Below are 15,416 nucleotides of genomic sequence, written 5' to 3' on the forward strand. Positions count from 1 at the left end.
TTAATTTCTGCTCTAAGAACGAGACGATAGATCTTTTGCCTGTCCATAGTAGTAAATATGGAATTTTTGACAATATATTTGAGTTTAACTAATTATGGTTTAATATGTTTTGTATCGGTTTCAGCAATATCTGTATTCCAGAGCACACTACGCGGGATGGACTAATTTTGAGGGACAGAGTTTGCGGAAAGGAGCCAGCACCGACATCTCAGAAGCTTCTTAGATAAGAAATATTCCACCGCAAAACGTGACGTTCTCCGAGAGTAGAGTAAACTAGCGACCCTTTATACTAAGAGATGCGACACAGGCTGAAATAGCGTTTCTGCGCATACTTCCGAGTCGAAAAAACCGTCCAACTCGAATTGGCGAGGGCGTCCGCGCCTGGCGCGTTATCGCTTGTTTGGCGCAGAGCAGCTAGTTTCATGCGGTCAAGAATGAATATTCCACGCTTAATTTTGCCGTTTATGTATCATATCGTGTTTTTTCTTTCTTTTTTTTTTTTTTTTCAAGGATTGATATATTTGGGACAAGTGGTATTTCACAATCTTGCTCTTTAGTCCTTCGAAATAAATCTTTGGCTGGGCCGGATTTACCTATAAGCTAAACAAGCTATAGCTTAGCCCCCCCCCCCCCGTTTTGTTGGGGCCCCTTACTCCCGACTCCCGATAAATTGCATGATTCGTTCCTTAAAAAAATTGAAAGGTACTTGAAAAGCCAGTAACCTAAGGCATTTAATTACAATAAACAAGCAATCTGCTCAATAAATTTAGTTAAGAGAGTAGTTAAATCTAAAACAGCTGAATTTTGATTTTTTTTTTTTTTTTTTTTTGCCATTTATTTTGCTTTGATACAGACTAATGAATGAAATATATTTTAAACACTACGCAAATCAAATCTTGTTAAAGGTTTATAAAAAATTTTAATAATAATATTGAGGCAAACCTAACACGGCAGCGCTGCGTAGCCTTCACAATATTGCGAGGTTATGTTTACCACCCCAACACATTTAACATATTAAAAATTCATTAATATCTATTTATGATATTTTAAATAAATTTCAGTGATGAATGAAGTTTCAACTACTTAAGTTTCAATTTTTTTTTACAAGAACATTTTGAATTCAAGCACATTAGCTTTTAATATCGTATGAGGAAGAAATCCGTAGAACTGAATTACGACGAAAATCGTTTTTTCGCTCAATTAAAATTTCATTCTGAAAAAGAATAATTGAGTGCATTATTTGTGCAAGTAATTTCAAAAAATTTCTATTTGGAAAAAAAACAAAAAAAAAAAAAAACCCGTCGAACTGAATTACAACGAAAATCGTTTCTTCGCTCAATAAAAATTAAATTCTGTAAAAGAATAATTGAGTGCATTATTTGTGCAAGTCATTTCAAAAAACTTCTACTTAAAAAAAAAAAATCTTTTTCTTTTTTTTAATTTTTTTACAAATTTTTATTTAATAAAAAATTATTATAGGATTTTAATTGGTGATAAAACTAATTATGACAGTGATAATACTAAAAGTTTAAAATGCGCTGACGAAAACGATGTGCTTCCATCGGGAATCGAACCGACGTCCTCCCTACCTCTAAGCGCGTCCCTTATCCACCATGCTACATAGCCTCGAGAACTGAGGAACTAAGTAATGTTCATATAGGATACTGCACATCGTGTTTCCAAAAATAAATATCGAAATTATCAGATATCATGATAATTTTAAAATAAACGTCGGATTTATATGTACTAATATAGCAGCAAACCCTGCGAAAACAGGAGGAAATAAAAAGAACTAAAATGTTTTTAGAATGTAGAAGCCAATTGATTCAAAAGTTCACGCTATCAGATTTTAAAAAAAGGCAAACGTACACTTACTAATGGTTTTAAAGCAATAACTTTATTATATAAATCACGTAAAAGAGAACCCTTCAATTATCCAGCTTCGTTTGTTTGTAAATACAAACTTTTTAACATTGAATACAGTAACCTGATTGGCGCGTGTTTAAATCCCGAATGTCGCCAAAGCATGCTTTTTTCATGAATCGGAAAATCCAGCATTAAAACTAATATTACAGGAAAGAAAACACTATGAATTTCGAAAGAAAGTAAGTTAACACATTAAAGTACATCCTAAATGTATTGGTTTGCCATCAAAGTCGAAAATATCGCTTAGGATACAAAAAACAAAACCTCGAACGTAAGCCTGGCAAAACAAAACAATTTTTCACAAATTCCTGGGGAAATTTTCTCCTTAGTGAACGCAAGATATAGGTAACCAACACGTCAAAGAATGTAAAACCAAAAATTAAATTGCATAGTTTTCCGTATTTTAAAAGGAATCCACCTTTTTTCTTTGAGCGCGTGTTGCCCGCAATGCAAATCCTATGGACGGGAACTTGAGCGTTGGACGGTTTTTGCCAGTGACCAATCAGCGCGCAGTACGCCTGTGTCGCATCTCTCAGTATAAAGGGTCGCTAGAGTAAACGGGTTAGGGCGGAAAAGAGGCGGGAAAAATAATTTCCTCGCAACTCATCGCGCCCATGCTTCTTTAATTGAGACTCATTTTCGTGGATCTCAATCTGAGCGCCGGCCCAAGCAGGAAAAGGCGCATAATAAACTCCTTCTCCAGATCTTCCCTATTCCGACGGGCAATCCATTTAATTCCGGGACAACTCCAGTTTCCCCATTTCCTAAATGGACAGCCGGGAAAATTAATCCATCAACTTGCCAGCGAAGAATCTGAAGGAAAACTCTCTCGCTCTCTCTTTCTCACTCCAGCATCTTCCTCACTCCCTCGACCAAATTAAAAAGCAACCGTTGAAAATTTACGAGTTCGTTTGCGGATTGGATGGCAACAGAACGAATATAACGGGCTGTCTAGAACGAATCTTTTCCCGTAAAAGGGAACTGGCATCTAGGGGTCGTTTCGCGGAGTGCCTTTAATGTGGTCTCCCCCACCCCCACCCTCCCCCCTCTCATCTGTGAGAAGTAGGGCTAGAGTGTTATCATTATCGCTCTGGGGAATTTCGCCAAGACGGACACCCACAGGATGGTAAGAAAAGGTGGCACTTCGCTGAATAATTGCCAAACATCCTGCGCTCAGAAAACCGTCTGATTTGAAGGGAAGTGCAATATAAAATGTCACCATACTCAGTTACAATTTGAAGACAGATTGTTTTGAATATAATACATAAATGTCATAGTTTTTGGTTATATTTTTTTTTTACATTTAATTAATTCAACCTTCAGTTGCAATTCGAAGACGACGGACGGTTTGTATGTAAGAATATACAAATCTTAAGTTTTGGTTTCATTTTTCTTTCTAGCATTTTTCAGAACAATACGTTAGTATAATAAAATATAATTAATGTACATTCAACGTAATCACGCTCAGTTCCAACTGAAAGAATGGCGGTACTGAACGTAAGAACAGAGGAATATTATGCTTTTGGTTTCAATTTTTCTCATTTGCAATTTGAAGACAGGCGGTTTCGAATGTAAGAATAGAAAAATCTTATAATTTTTATTTTATTACTCTCTCTAGCGTTTTTTAGAACATTACTCCAGTATAATGAAACATAATTAGTGTATATTCAACGCAACCGTGCTCAGTTGCAATTTGAAGACAGACAGTTATGAACATAAAAACAGAAGAACATCTTACTTTTGGTTTCATTTTTCTTTAACAAGGTTTTCTTTAACAATCATTTATCAGAACAATTGCGAGATTGTACGTTAAGTAGAGATTATAATTGCAAGGGAGTCATAACAAAGGTAAATTTAACCATACTTCGTTGCAGTGTGAAGACAGACGGTTTAGAATACTTATAAGAACAGAGAAACCTTCATGCTTTTGGAGGTTTGCTTTGAGAAAAGCGTCTGATTTGAATAGAAGTGCAATAAATGCAACACGCTATAATATGCAAATGTATGCTTATACTAAATGTATATTGAACCATCCTCAGTTGCAATTTGAAGACAGACCGTTTGGAATACAAGTGCAAGACACTTTTCGTTTCGCTTTTCTGTAACGCCATATATCTATCATTTCTCTGAACAAGTCGCAAAATATCGTAAATTGAAAAACGCTATTGGTTTCGTTGTTTTTTAACAAAAAAATTCTGGCATTTATCAGAAGAATTGCAAGCTACCGTGCGTAGGGAAAAGCGTCTGATTTGAAGTCCACAAGATGAAAAATGACAAACGTAGTTATTGCTTTCCGTTTCGGTTTTTCAAGTTTCCTTTGAGGTTCTTCCGCCATTAAACCCAATAAAATGAAAACCCGCAAAAAATTCAGATTAAAACTCTCGTAATTTTTCCGAGTTCAACCTTATTAAAAATCATGATCTGGTCAAGAAAAGATCAAAGTACACTTTATGATCCCATAGTTGAAAAAAAAATCTTCATCTTAAACTGATTAACCGGTAGAACTCGCGTGTCACAAAAGATTGCGCTGGATGCCCGTATGACCCTACTTTTATTTTTTGCTTAATGCAATTCATGCATGTATGTTTTAACGAAAGTTCATCGTCAATTTGTAAAACAGATATTTTGACACAATTTTTAAAAAACAATTTAAAAGACTTTAAATTGATCCTAAAACTCGTTTCCAAGAAGTATCAAACATTATTTCAAAAAACGAACGAAATAAAGAAAAATCACTTAAAAGACACTCAACATTAAAGACAACAGCACAATTGGAGTAAACCTTGAAAGTAAATTGTTCACATTTAACACAATAAATTAAGGTTTTTTGAATATGGCCCGCAGTTGGATTTTGTCTCCAGCTGCAGATTTCCTTCCAAGAAATTAATGATTTTTCAACGAATGAAAAATACTAACTATCGGCAGGTGCTTTTGAAAATTAAGACATTTAAAAATTAAGCTACTGAAGCTCTGGTTCAAATCTGTTGAATTACACACTCGAAAATTTTAAGTTTTATGTGACTGGGTGACTTAAGACCCCGTACTAGTTCTCATGGGTGAAGTTAAAGAGTTTATTTTCTTCGCATATTCCACAAGAGGAAAAATGACAAAGTAGTTTCGCTTTTCGTATCGCAGCATTCTGAGTTTCCTTTCACATTCTTGCACCATTAAACCCAGTAAAACGAACAACAGCTGAGATTAGTATCAAAATCTAGTATTTCTTCGAGTACAGCCTGGATCCGAAGACATAGTAAACCGAAGAAAAGATCAACACAACTGCTAAGTGATCCAATTGTTGAGAAAAAAAAATCTGAAAACTAAAGCATTAAAAGTTAGACATTTTATTTCCTCGCTCACTCCGCCAGATTAAAAATGATCAAGTTCGTTCCGATATCGGCATTTCAAGCTCCCATTTGAGGTTCTTCTACCATTAAAAAGAACGAAATGAGCAGAAACTAAAATTAAGCTCAAAATCTTATAATTCCGGCCTGGACCAGAAGACATGGCTCAGTAAAGAAGAGATCAACAAAAGTACACTTATTGATATCATTCTTTAAAAAACACACCTTAAGTTAGGCATTTTATTTCCTCCTCAAGATGAAAAATGAAAAATATTTTCTCTCTAAACTTACTCCGCAAAATGAAAAACGACAAGGTAGTTTCAATTTCCGTATCAGTATTTTAAGTTTCCTTTGAAGTTCTTGCGTCAATTAATCCAATGAAACAAACAACAGCTGAAATTTAGATCAAAACCTAGGAAATTTTAAGAATTCAACCTGGATCAGAAGACATGGTATATTGAGTTCAACCAGGATCAGGAACTCGATGACATGGTATATTGAAGAAAAGATCAACGAACTACATCAGCGATCCCATTGCAGAGCAAAAATCTTGATCCTGAATTATTTACGTTTGCATGTTTTATTTTCTCCACTTACTCCATCAGACGAAAGATGAGACACTCCCTCTCCTCCGCTGGCTCCACAAGATGAAAAACGACGAAGTTCATCATCCTTTTCCGTATCTACCTTTCCGAAGATACGGAAGGATGAATTTCCAGAATCGATTGTAAACCGACCTGTGACTGACCCGTATCTCGCAATCATCCACTTCTTCCCTCCATCCTCCAGAGCATCCCCCACAAACCATCATCAGGATTAGAGGAAGACAAGACGCAAACTGCTATCACAGGCAAACATTCGAAGCGTCGACACAAGAAGAATCAAACAGCAGAGTCCTCCGACTAGCTGTCACCATAAATCCATCAGAGGGGTTCTGTTATTCAGCGCTTGTGGGGTGGATATCAGGAAAAGGGGGGCGGGGCTAACGACTCGACACTTCTCCCTTTCCTCTGCATTTCGGATGGCGTTCCACATAGTTCGCCTGGCGTAATAGCTGACCATCGCTCACGCGGAGTTTGTCTCGCGACAAGGTAGGGGAGGTCAGACAGTGCTTGTGCAAACGGAGATTGGGGTTAGGGGTGGAGCTAAAATTGAAGATGGAATCCTTCGGATCCGTAGTAAGCGCCATCCTTCAGGACCCGAATGATTGCAAGATCTTCTCGGTTTGGTATGCCCTGAACGACGTACGTGTTTATTTAATTAGAAAACAAAACATAAGTACATGACAAAAACATCTAGTGACACATGATCCTGGTTACAAATAAAATCCTTGACTACATATAAACTGAATTCAACGGCTAAACAATTCCGGTTCTACGATAAGGCGAGAAAAAGAAAGTTATTTTGGAAAAGAAAGTTAATAAGCGAAATAGCTTTCCTGTAGGCCTCTTTATCGATGAAGATGAAAAGCTTCCATTGCGCTCTTAAATTACTTGAAATCACAACATGGAAATTTGAGGTGAAAACCATTCTACGTAATCAAACGATATCCCACAAAAATACAGAAAAATAAAAAATCGTCTGAACCAGAAAATCGTCTGTCAAGGTATGACGGGAGAAATTTGCTTCTACATTTGAGCGAAGTCATTGCCTTTTTGAAACTTGAAATTGTAACGCTAACTACAGTGGATTAATTAACACAGAACTCCAGTAGGTAACGTTCACTGTTGACCATTTTTTCGTTACTTCATTCCACTGAAATGACAGAGGCTTACCAGTAAAACAGTTCAGTTACCGGATCGAGCTCAGCCTTGTCAAGATTAAGCCTCTCCCTGCATGTTAAACATAACCAAAACATATTATCAAATTTTCATGCCGTGGCGTGAGTTCCATTATTGAAACACGCGGGTTACTCGATCATCGGCTATTATTTATATGAGGATTCATTTTAATATCCTTAGTATAATAGGGTTTCCCCCAGACATTTTTAGGCAGGTCGGCGCACTGCCCGTTTTTTTACATCTTCACCTCTCAATGCACCCTCCTTGCCCCTCTTTTGAAGTTTAAAACAACGTAATTACAGAAAACAAATCTTTGTTCTTGGCAGGTAAGAATTCAGAAAAGCCTGGCATTGAAACGTAACTCTCACGCTTCTCTTTTCAGAAGAATGGCGTGGGAATATTAACAATAATAAATTTAATTAAACTTCCAAAAAAAGAGGGGGGGGGGTTGAAAAACAATTCATGATTTGAAATCGTGTTTTTACACAATATACGTCATAAAACATAGAAACATTTACAAAATCAATCTCTTAGCAGTAGTTATTAGTTTTTCAATTATCAAATGAAAGTTTTGCTACTACAAGACATTGATTTTTCCATCGGTAAATTCGAGTTTGATTTGAACTTACTCAGTTTTTTTCAAATTTATGAAATCAGACATTAAACTATTTTTTATAACGAAAGGAAATAATGATATTGAAAAATACTTGGATTTTGTATGTATTTTGTAAAGAAAAATAAATAAATAAATACAGGATTAATAAAACAAAATGAAAGAACATTTTTATACAAAATTCTTTTGCATCCCTTAATTGAATTGAAGTGCCCTTTAATCAGGATACACTCTGCCCCAATTTCCTCAGATCACCCCCAAAAAAGGGGCAAAAGACCCCCTTACGAACATCCGAATGCAACCAAAAGTGAAGGTGCACAACTAGGCCCCTCTAGGAATATACGTACCAAATTTCAACTTTCTAGGACGTACCGTTTTTGAGTTATGCGAGATACATACACACATACGCACATACATACGTACATACGGACGTCACGAGAAAATTCGTTGAAATTAACTCTGGCGTCGTCAAAATGGATATTTCGGGTGTCTGTAGGTTCTTAGGCATATATCCACGTGTGGTCGGGTCGAAAAAAACATTCAACATTCATTCGGTGGTGAGAAAAATGGAAATTAGGCTGATTTTTGAGTGAATTTTTTTTTTGCGAATACAATACTTTCTTTTTTGTAAAAGGAAGTAACAAGTACTACTACAAAGAATATGCAATCCAGAAGAAAGCGCTAAATAAATAAACACAATTTTTACATACAGAAAAAGCAGGCGTTTATATTTATAAATTTTTCTCTTTACTTCCGTAGAATACAGTATGGAAAATCCTACAAATATATTTTCTTACCACTGCCTTAATATTTGTCAACAATGTTCATTTAACGTTTGATTTGGTTAAATTCGTATTAAAAAAAATATTGTATTTTCTTCTACTAGGTATTTTTTTATTCACCCTCTTTGCCGTTAGCAAGGGTCTGCCCAAGAGGGGTCATGGTGCAGATTACGCCATTGAAATTTTTAGGCGGGTCTCTTAAAATGGTTTTGATGTAGGGTACTTCATCATATTAGAGGGGGTGTGCAAAACGCATGGCGAGATGGACATCCATGGTTCGTGGGCAGTATTTAAATTAATTTATTTCATTTGTAAATTTTCTATGATAAATCTAATTTCAATATTTCATTAAAAATTATGATTTAGTTATTCACTCATAACTTTGCAAATTGGTTTAGTTAATACAGAACGAAAATAAATCGCAAATAAACTTTACAGAAAGTAATAATTCGCAAACGTTAACATTTGATTTTTTTTGCGGATAAAAATGTGTCGACATTGCAGTCTTTACCAGCGGGAGATTTTTTTTAACGTACTAGTTAACCTTTCAGCAATATTGTCTAGACTGTCAGAAAATCAATGTACTCCCAACTGATGTAATGAAGCAAAACGAAAATCAAATAACCCAAAATGAAATTACATCTACGCGCCAGAAACAAATCGGACCAATATTTCCGTGGCTTATCAGCGACATCCTGGAAAACCCATCAAACCTTTTCAACGTTTCCATTTCCAAAACGCCACACTCATATTAAAAGGAAAACTCCCGTTTTGTTGATACTGATCGATATCGGACCTACTAATGGACATCCGCCATCAACCGATGCTTCGCTTGCAAATCGCATTTGCCAATCCTGCCTCAGCCAAACCCTTCATTACGGCCATCATTAGCGGAGCAGCAAGCAGCATCAACCCATTCCGAATCGAAATAAAAATTTCCTCTACCGTTTTCTATACGAACCCGACGGTGGCATTGCCCAACCAGTTAATGGCTCTTGTTCTTTTAATGAAGCCGGAGGACAGGAGGGGCCAAAAAGTGTCATTAGATGTCATAAGCACTTCGTGTCCGGTTTTATCTTTACCCAAACACAGCTCGGAGGGACTTGTAGATATTAATGAACGAGATCTCAGCAGCAAATCACATTTGTAATGATAGGCTGGCAAGAGCAGGCCCGGCAATTAAGTATTCCAGGCAGCAAAATATCGCAGTTCGATATAAATTGCCGGCCATTACGTAGGCCATGGTGTTCTTCCTTCCTCTCACTTGAGGTTGTGGACATCGATCCTCGCGATGAGGGGTTCCTGTCTCAGGTCATGACCTCGCGTGTGTGTCTCGAGTCCATGGGAGAGTCTGGGAATGGGATAGAAATTAGAACGATCGTTTGCTGAACTATGGATTCGAACCATTGGTGGGTCGCCAGTCAAGTTCGCTACAGTCTAATAAACAACCTACTTGGTTTTATATTTGTATGAGTTTTTGCTACTTACTTCGAAAATTATTTTATAAAATATCACGAAACCAAGCGAAAGTCAAAGTTTTGTTTTCACATTACAAAGCCCACGTATTCTTCCGTCTTCTTACTTGAGGTTGTGGACATCAATCCTCGCGATGAGGGATTCCTGTCTCAGGTCATGACCTCGCATGTGTCTCGAGTCCAGACGATAAAATCAGAACGATCGTTTACCGAACTATAAGTGGCGACCCACTGGTCGCCAGTCAAATTAAATATCAAGTTACATATAATTAAGTATTTTGTAATTTTTAGCTCATTAACACCTCGGTACCCCAAAACCTTTAAAACAAAATAAGTTTTCGGTTTTTATATTCAAATCAATAGCTTTCAAGCAACACCGAATTCATATTTCTATGTGGAGAAAAAGTAACTCAATTTAAATATTGATTGGGCACAGGAATGTATTAAAATGTACGTACAATTTTACTTTCAAAAGTGATTTCCTCAAAACGTCAGTTTTTAAAACATGTTCCTTATTTTAGAAATCTATTATACATATTACTTTGAAATTTTCACCACACTTTATTTATATGTTTATAATTATACTCAAGTGAAATTTTTGCTTTAGGGATTACAAGTTTCCTAAACAGCCGTTTTTATGGTCAAACGGTCTTTCTTTTCATTAAAAAAATATTATTGGTTAAAACTAAATAAATATGAAATAAACGGAATAGCTTTAAAATTTGCCTTCAGTAGACTTTTAGATGTCTCTTGAAAACACTGAAAACTGTAAATATCTATCATTGAAACGCTTTGAGAAAAAAGTATATAAAGTTTAACAATTTAACATTATGCCTAAACAGAGTTTCGACTCCGTTGAAAAAAGTTACCAAATTGCTTGAGATCTTACTTTCAAAATAAAAAAAAAACTTTATGTTTGTTAATTCCACAAATAATCCCTAAGATAATCTCTGAGAATTAATACGAATGATTTAAAAAAAAACACTGAGATGGAGAACAATATTACTGAAGATCGAATAAAATGATATCTTTAACAAATGATAAAAATTACGCAAAAAATTATTTATGACAAGCAAAAATCAGTAAAGAAAAGCTCAAAGCAGGATGTTTCTATGCAAGAAAAATATTTCTAGTTTTTTAAAAAATAATTTTTACCAATTTGAAAATGTTGCTAAAATGCTGCAAATTTTGAAATGAAAATCTTTTTCTGCTTGTTAGTTAAAATAACATTATAAAACTCGAGGATTTTTGAATTGAGTTAGAAAGGAAAAAAAAGAAAGAGCAGTTTTAGAGTCAATTCAGGGGAATTCCGGTATTCTGTTAAGAGCAGTATGTTTCTATGTAAATGAAATATTTCTACGATTTAAAAAAAAAAACTTTCTGCCCGATCTAAAATGTTGCTAAAATGCTGTAAATCTTTCATTTAAAATGGTAAACCTTTGGACCTTGTTGGTTCTAATGACACTAGAAAACTCTAGCATTTTTAAATTGAATTAGAAGAAAAGAAAACGAGCTGATGTGTACATCACATGACTTCCTTTTACTCCAATGTCATTTCCTAATTACTGGCAATTTTAATGTGGTTAAATTGTTTACTCCCTAAATATCACCAACAGTGGCCATATTAAAACCAAATGTAAAAAAAAAAAAAAAAAAAAAAAAAAAAAAAAAAAAAACGCCAAATTTGTCGCTAGGTTGGCGACAAAACTTGGCGACCAAAAGACTAGCGATATATGGCCAAGTGTCCGACAAATTATATCACCACTTGAGTTTACATCGAAATTAATAATGATTTTAAGACTCTCTTAGTAACATCCGAATGCAACCAAAAGGGAAGATGCACAACTAGGCCCCACTAGGAGTCTATGTACCAAATTTCAACTTTCTAGGGAATACCGTTTTTGAGTTACGCGAGATACTTACACACATACGCACATACTTAACGTACATACAGACGTCACGAGAAAATTCGTTGTAATTAACTCGGGGATCGTTAAAATGGATATTTCGGGTGTCTATAGCTCCTAGGCATATATCCACGTGTGGTCGGGTCGGAAAAAAAACTCAACATTCATTCGGGGGTGAGAAAAATAGAAATTAAGAACGATTTTTGAGTGAAAATTTTTTTGCGAATACAATACTTCCTTTTTTGTTAAAGGAAATAAAAAGAAAAGAAGAAGCAGTTTCAGATTCAATGCTGGTTTTGGAACTAGAAAGAGATACAAATTTCTCTCACAGAAGACATTAACAAGATGTTACGCCGAGGAATAAATCCTCACCCTCGCGCAAAAGTGACAACTTCTTTAACAAAGAGGAGACACGTGCTCTTCCGGTAATAACAAAAAAAAAAAAAAACTTTCACCTAAGGGAAAGGACATCACGAAAGAGAGCATTCCGGAACGACCTGACGCATTTTCGATCTTAGAAGGAGAGGACAGTCCGGGAGAGAGCCGTTCCGTCCTCCCAAACGTCAAGCAAATCGCCGGATTAAGGGTCAGGCAGGGTCCGAATGGTCTCTGGCAACCGGACTTGTTCACTTACTGTCAAGTGTCAACGAATTCCATTTTGTTAAAGGGGACAGAAATATAAAAGGAATCAAATAGGAGTTGACAGTGTCCGGGAAGCTTTCAGAGTTAATGTTCTGCTTCGCGGGATATTTTATCTCCTCTGCACTTTCAAGCCATTACGGATAAAGATCTAAAACGAAAGGTCAGGGATTCACCCCCCCCCCCAGTCGTCTGCGCCTTTTATTTTCCTAGATGGGATTCGAATCCAATCGATCAAGAAGAGCTTTCCAAAAGGGAAGGAAGCAACGTTTTTTGGCTCTTCGTTTTAATCATTGCACGAGGTTTTGAGTGGATTTGGTGCTGGCAACCATTTTTTCTTCTCCCCTCCTGCACACACTGGGCCAGACTCCATCGAAAAATGCAATTAAAGACTTTGGGGCGCAATCGCCAAGAGAAAGTTGTCAAGAAAATAGGATTAATCCGGCGGAAAACGACGAAACAAGTTAAGATTCCGGGTGCTTATAAATGAAATTTCGGATTTTTCCCTGTCAACGCAGCTGCCAACTGGGCCAAAAAGAATGGATCATTATATTAAGAACGATCGGCGTTATATAGGTGTGAACTGCTGGAAAAAGAAACGGCGTGTGTGTTAAACAATAACATTACCGAAGAGGGGCTGTCCATAATTGATGTTAAATTTTTCCAAATGAGGCAGTGAGAAGCAAAGGGATGGAAGTGGACGGTTTTAAGTTTTGAGTAAAATGAATTTCAAGTTCAGATCCCAGGTTGGTTTTTATTGAAAAAAAATTTCTGAATCACGCTGTATACGAGGCGTGTTTTTAAAGTAAGGTCCGTTTTGAAATAAAAAAAGAACGAGTACAGGTAGAGCAAAGAAATTTATTGCACAAAAATCTACCACCCTTACGCTATTTTTCGACATTGCTCCCGAGATTTTCCAAGCATTTGTCACAGCGTGGTACATGTTTTTGTATACCTATTCGTACGAAGTTTCCGCCTGTGTACTCAAAAATGAAGACTCTTACAGGGATTTTACTGGGACGTTTTTGAACATCCTCTGGTCCCCACCTCGCTCGAAGCAACTTTCATTTGTTTCGGCATCTACAGTCTTTCCTAGGTGGTCTGTGGCGCAACAGCAATAATGAGCTCAGAGAACATGTTACCCCACGGTGGACTATACAGGCGGCAATTTTCTACGAATAGGTATACAAAAACCAGTACCAAGCTATGACAAATGCTTGGAAAATCACGGGAGCAATGTCGAAATATAGCTTAAGGGTGGTAGATTTTTGTGCAATAAATTTATTTGCTCTATCTGTACTCGTTCTTTTTTTTTTATTTCCAAACGGAACTTACTTTAAAAACGTCCCTCGTAGCAGCATCTACCGGAGCTACTAGTGCTATTTCTTGCCCTAAAGCAGAGAAGAGGTTCAACTATCATTTACACAGTTATCTGCAAATTTGAAGTTTTGTCTTTTACATCCCTTTGCTTCTCAGTGCCACAAATATATTTGCCCCTCAACACTTAGACGCAAAGAGTGATACACTTCCCCTTTCCCCCTCTCCTTGTCTTATGTCAAGTTATATCCCATGAACATATTGTTATTAAAAAAAAAAAAAAACTTTATTTCAATAATCATGTGTAATATTACATTTCTAGTTGCCCCCTCTTTCCTCTTGTCACAAACTGCTACCTTTATTTCATTAATATTGTCTGATATCACACTTCTTGTCACCCCCTCCTTTTGTCACAAACTGCCACTTTTATTTCAACAATGTGTGATTTCACACTTCGTGTTGCCCCCTCCCTCCTTCCTCTCCACAAACTGCCACCTTTATTTCAACAATGTCTGATGTCACACTTCTTGTCACTCCCCCCTTTCTCTTGTCCCAAACTGCCACCTTTATTTTGTGACCCACCCTAAACCTATAAATCTGCCACTGGTCGTATATGGTAAAACACATATACATAATAAATTTTAAAACATAAAAATTTAAAAACAAAATACTGAATTACTGCTGTCTATATTTAATGGCAAACGTAATAATGACTTTATTTTTAGAGATCAATTTTAAGAGACTTTACTTTAAGAGATTATATTGCAAGAATCAATCTAATGTAGTACATAAAGTAAATGTCAGTTATTTTATTTTGATCATGGCTGTCCCCCCCCCCCCAATTATGCTTGTGCAAGTGTTTTAGAGGCACAGCGGGAGTGAGGGGTGCCAGGGTCAGGCTGTAAGAATCCATAGTAATCGTACGTTGCAAATCTTAATATTGTATTTTATGCAATTATTACCCCCCCCCCCCCGCCTCCTCAAACACACACCAGAAGATAATCTGCCGGCGATAGTGACGTGTTTTTATATGTTTGTATGATAAAGCAGCGGCGTCGCTGGGGGAGGGCGCGAGAGGGGCGGTCCAGGTTTTACCTTTCTGAGGGACGACACTCAAAGTGGAATCGCAAGTTTTTGAAAAATATGAAGCTAAAATGCATTTTTAAGCCTACGAATTTGAAAATTTTCAATGGGAAAACCCCCAAACTCCCTACTCTTGCTTGCTTTTTTGTACATTCGCCCACTTGAAATTTCGTTATTACACAAATGTAGTTGTTTCTGAAAATTGCATGAATTTCACATTTTTATAAAATTTTATTTATTTTTTCTTTTGCGTTCGTAGGGGGGAGGGAGGTGATACCAAAAATTACCGCCCCGGGTGTCACCCATGCGAGGTACGCCACTGGATAAAGTTTTGAAATTTGAGACAAAATATGGAAGATAGTCATTTAGTTTTGTATTAGCAAGAAAAATATTTAGAAAATTAACTTTTTTTTTTTTTTTGTTATGCGAAAATGAGTTAAGAACTCGCTAAATGTTATTAAGTTTTTACTCTTATTATCAAGAAAAACAATAATTTAAGAGGATAGGCTAATGGGGCATTCCACGGTATTTTTGACATTATGTCGAGTCCGT

General features: G+C 36.4%; 1 protein-coding gene across 1 annotated transcript in view; it reads right to left on the reverse strand.

Moving 5' to 3' along the window:
• Window positions 1-15,416, reverse strand: part of LOC129220159 (LIM domain only protein 3-like) — a 48,642-nt gene that overhangs the window by 19,117 nt on the left and 14,109 nt on the right. The gene's annotated exons all lie outside the window — the stretch shown is intronic.

The sequence above is a fragment of the Uloborus diversus genome, chromosome 4, assembly GCF_026930045.1.
Source record: "Uloborus diversus isolate 005 chromosome 4, Udiv.v.3.1, whole genome shotgun sequence".
Lineage (NCBI taxonomy): Eukaryota > Metazoa > Arthropoda > Arachnida > Araneae > Uloboridae > Uloborus > Uloborus diversus.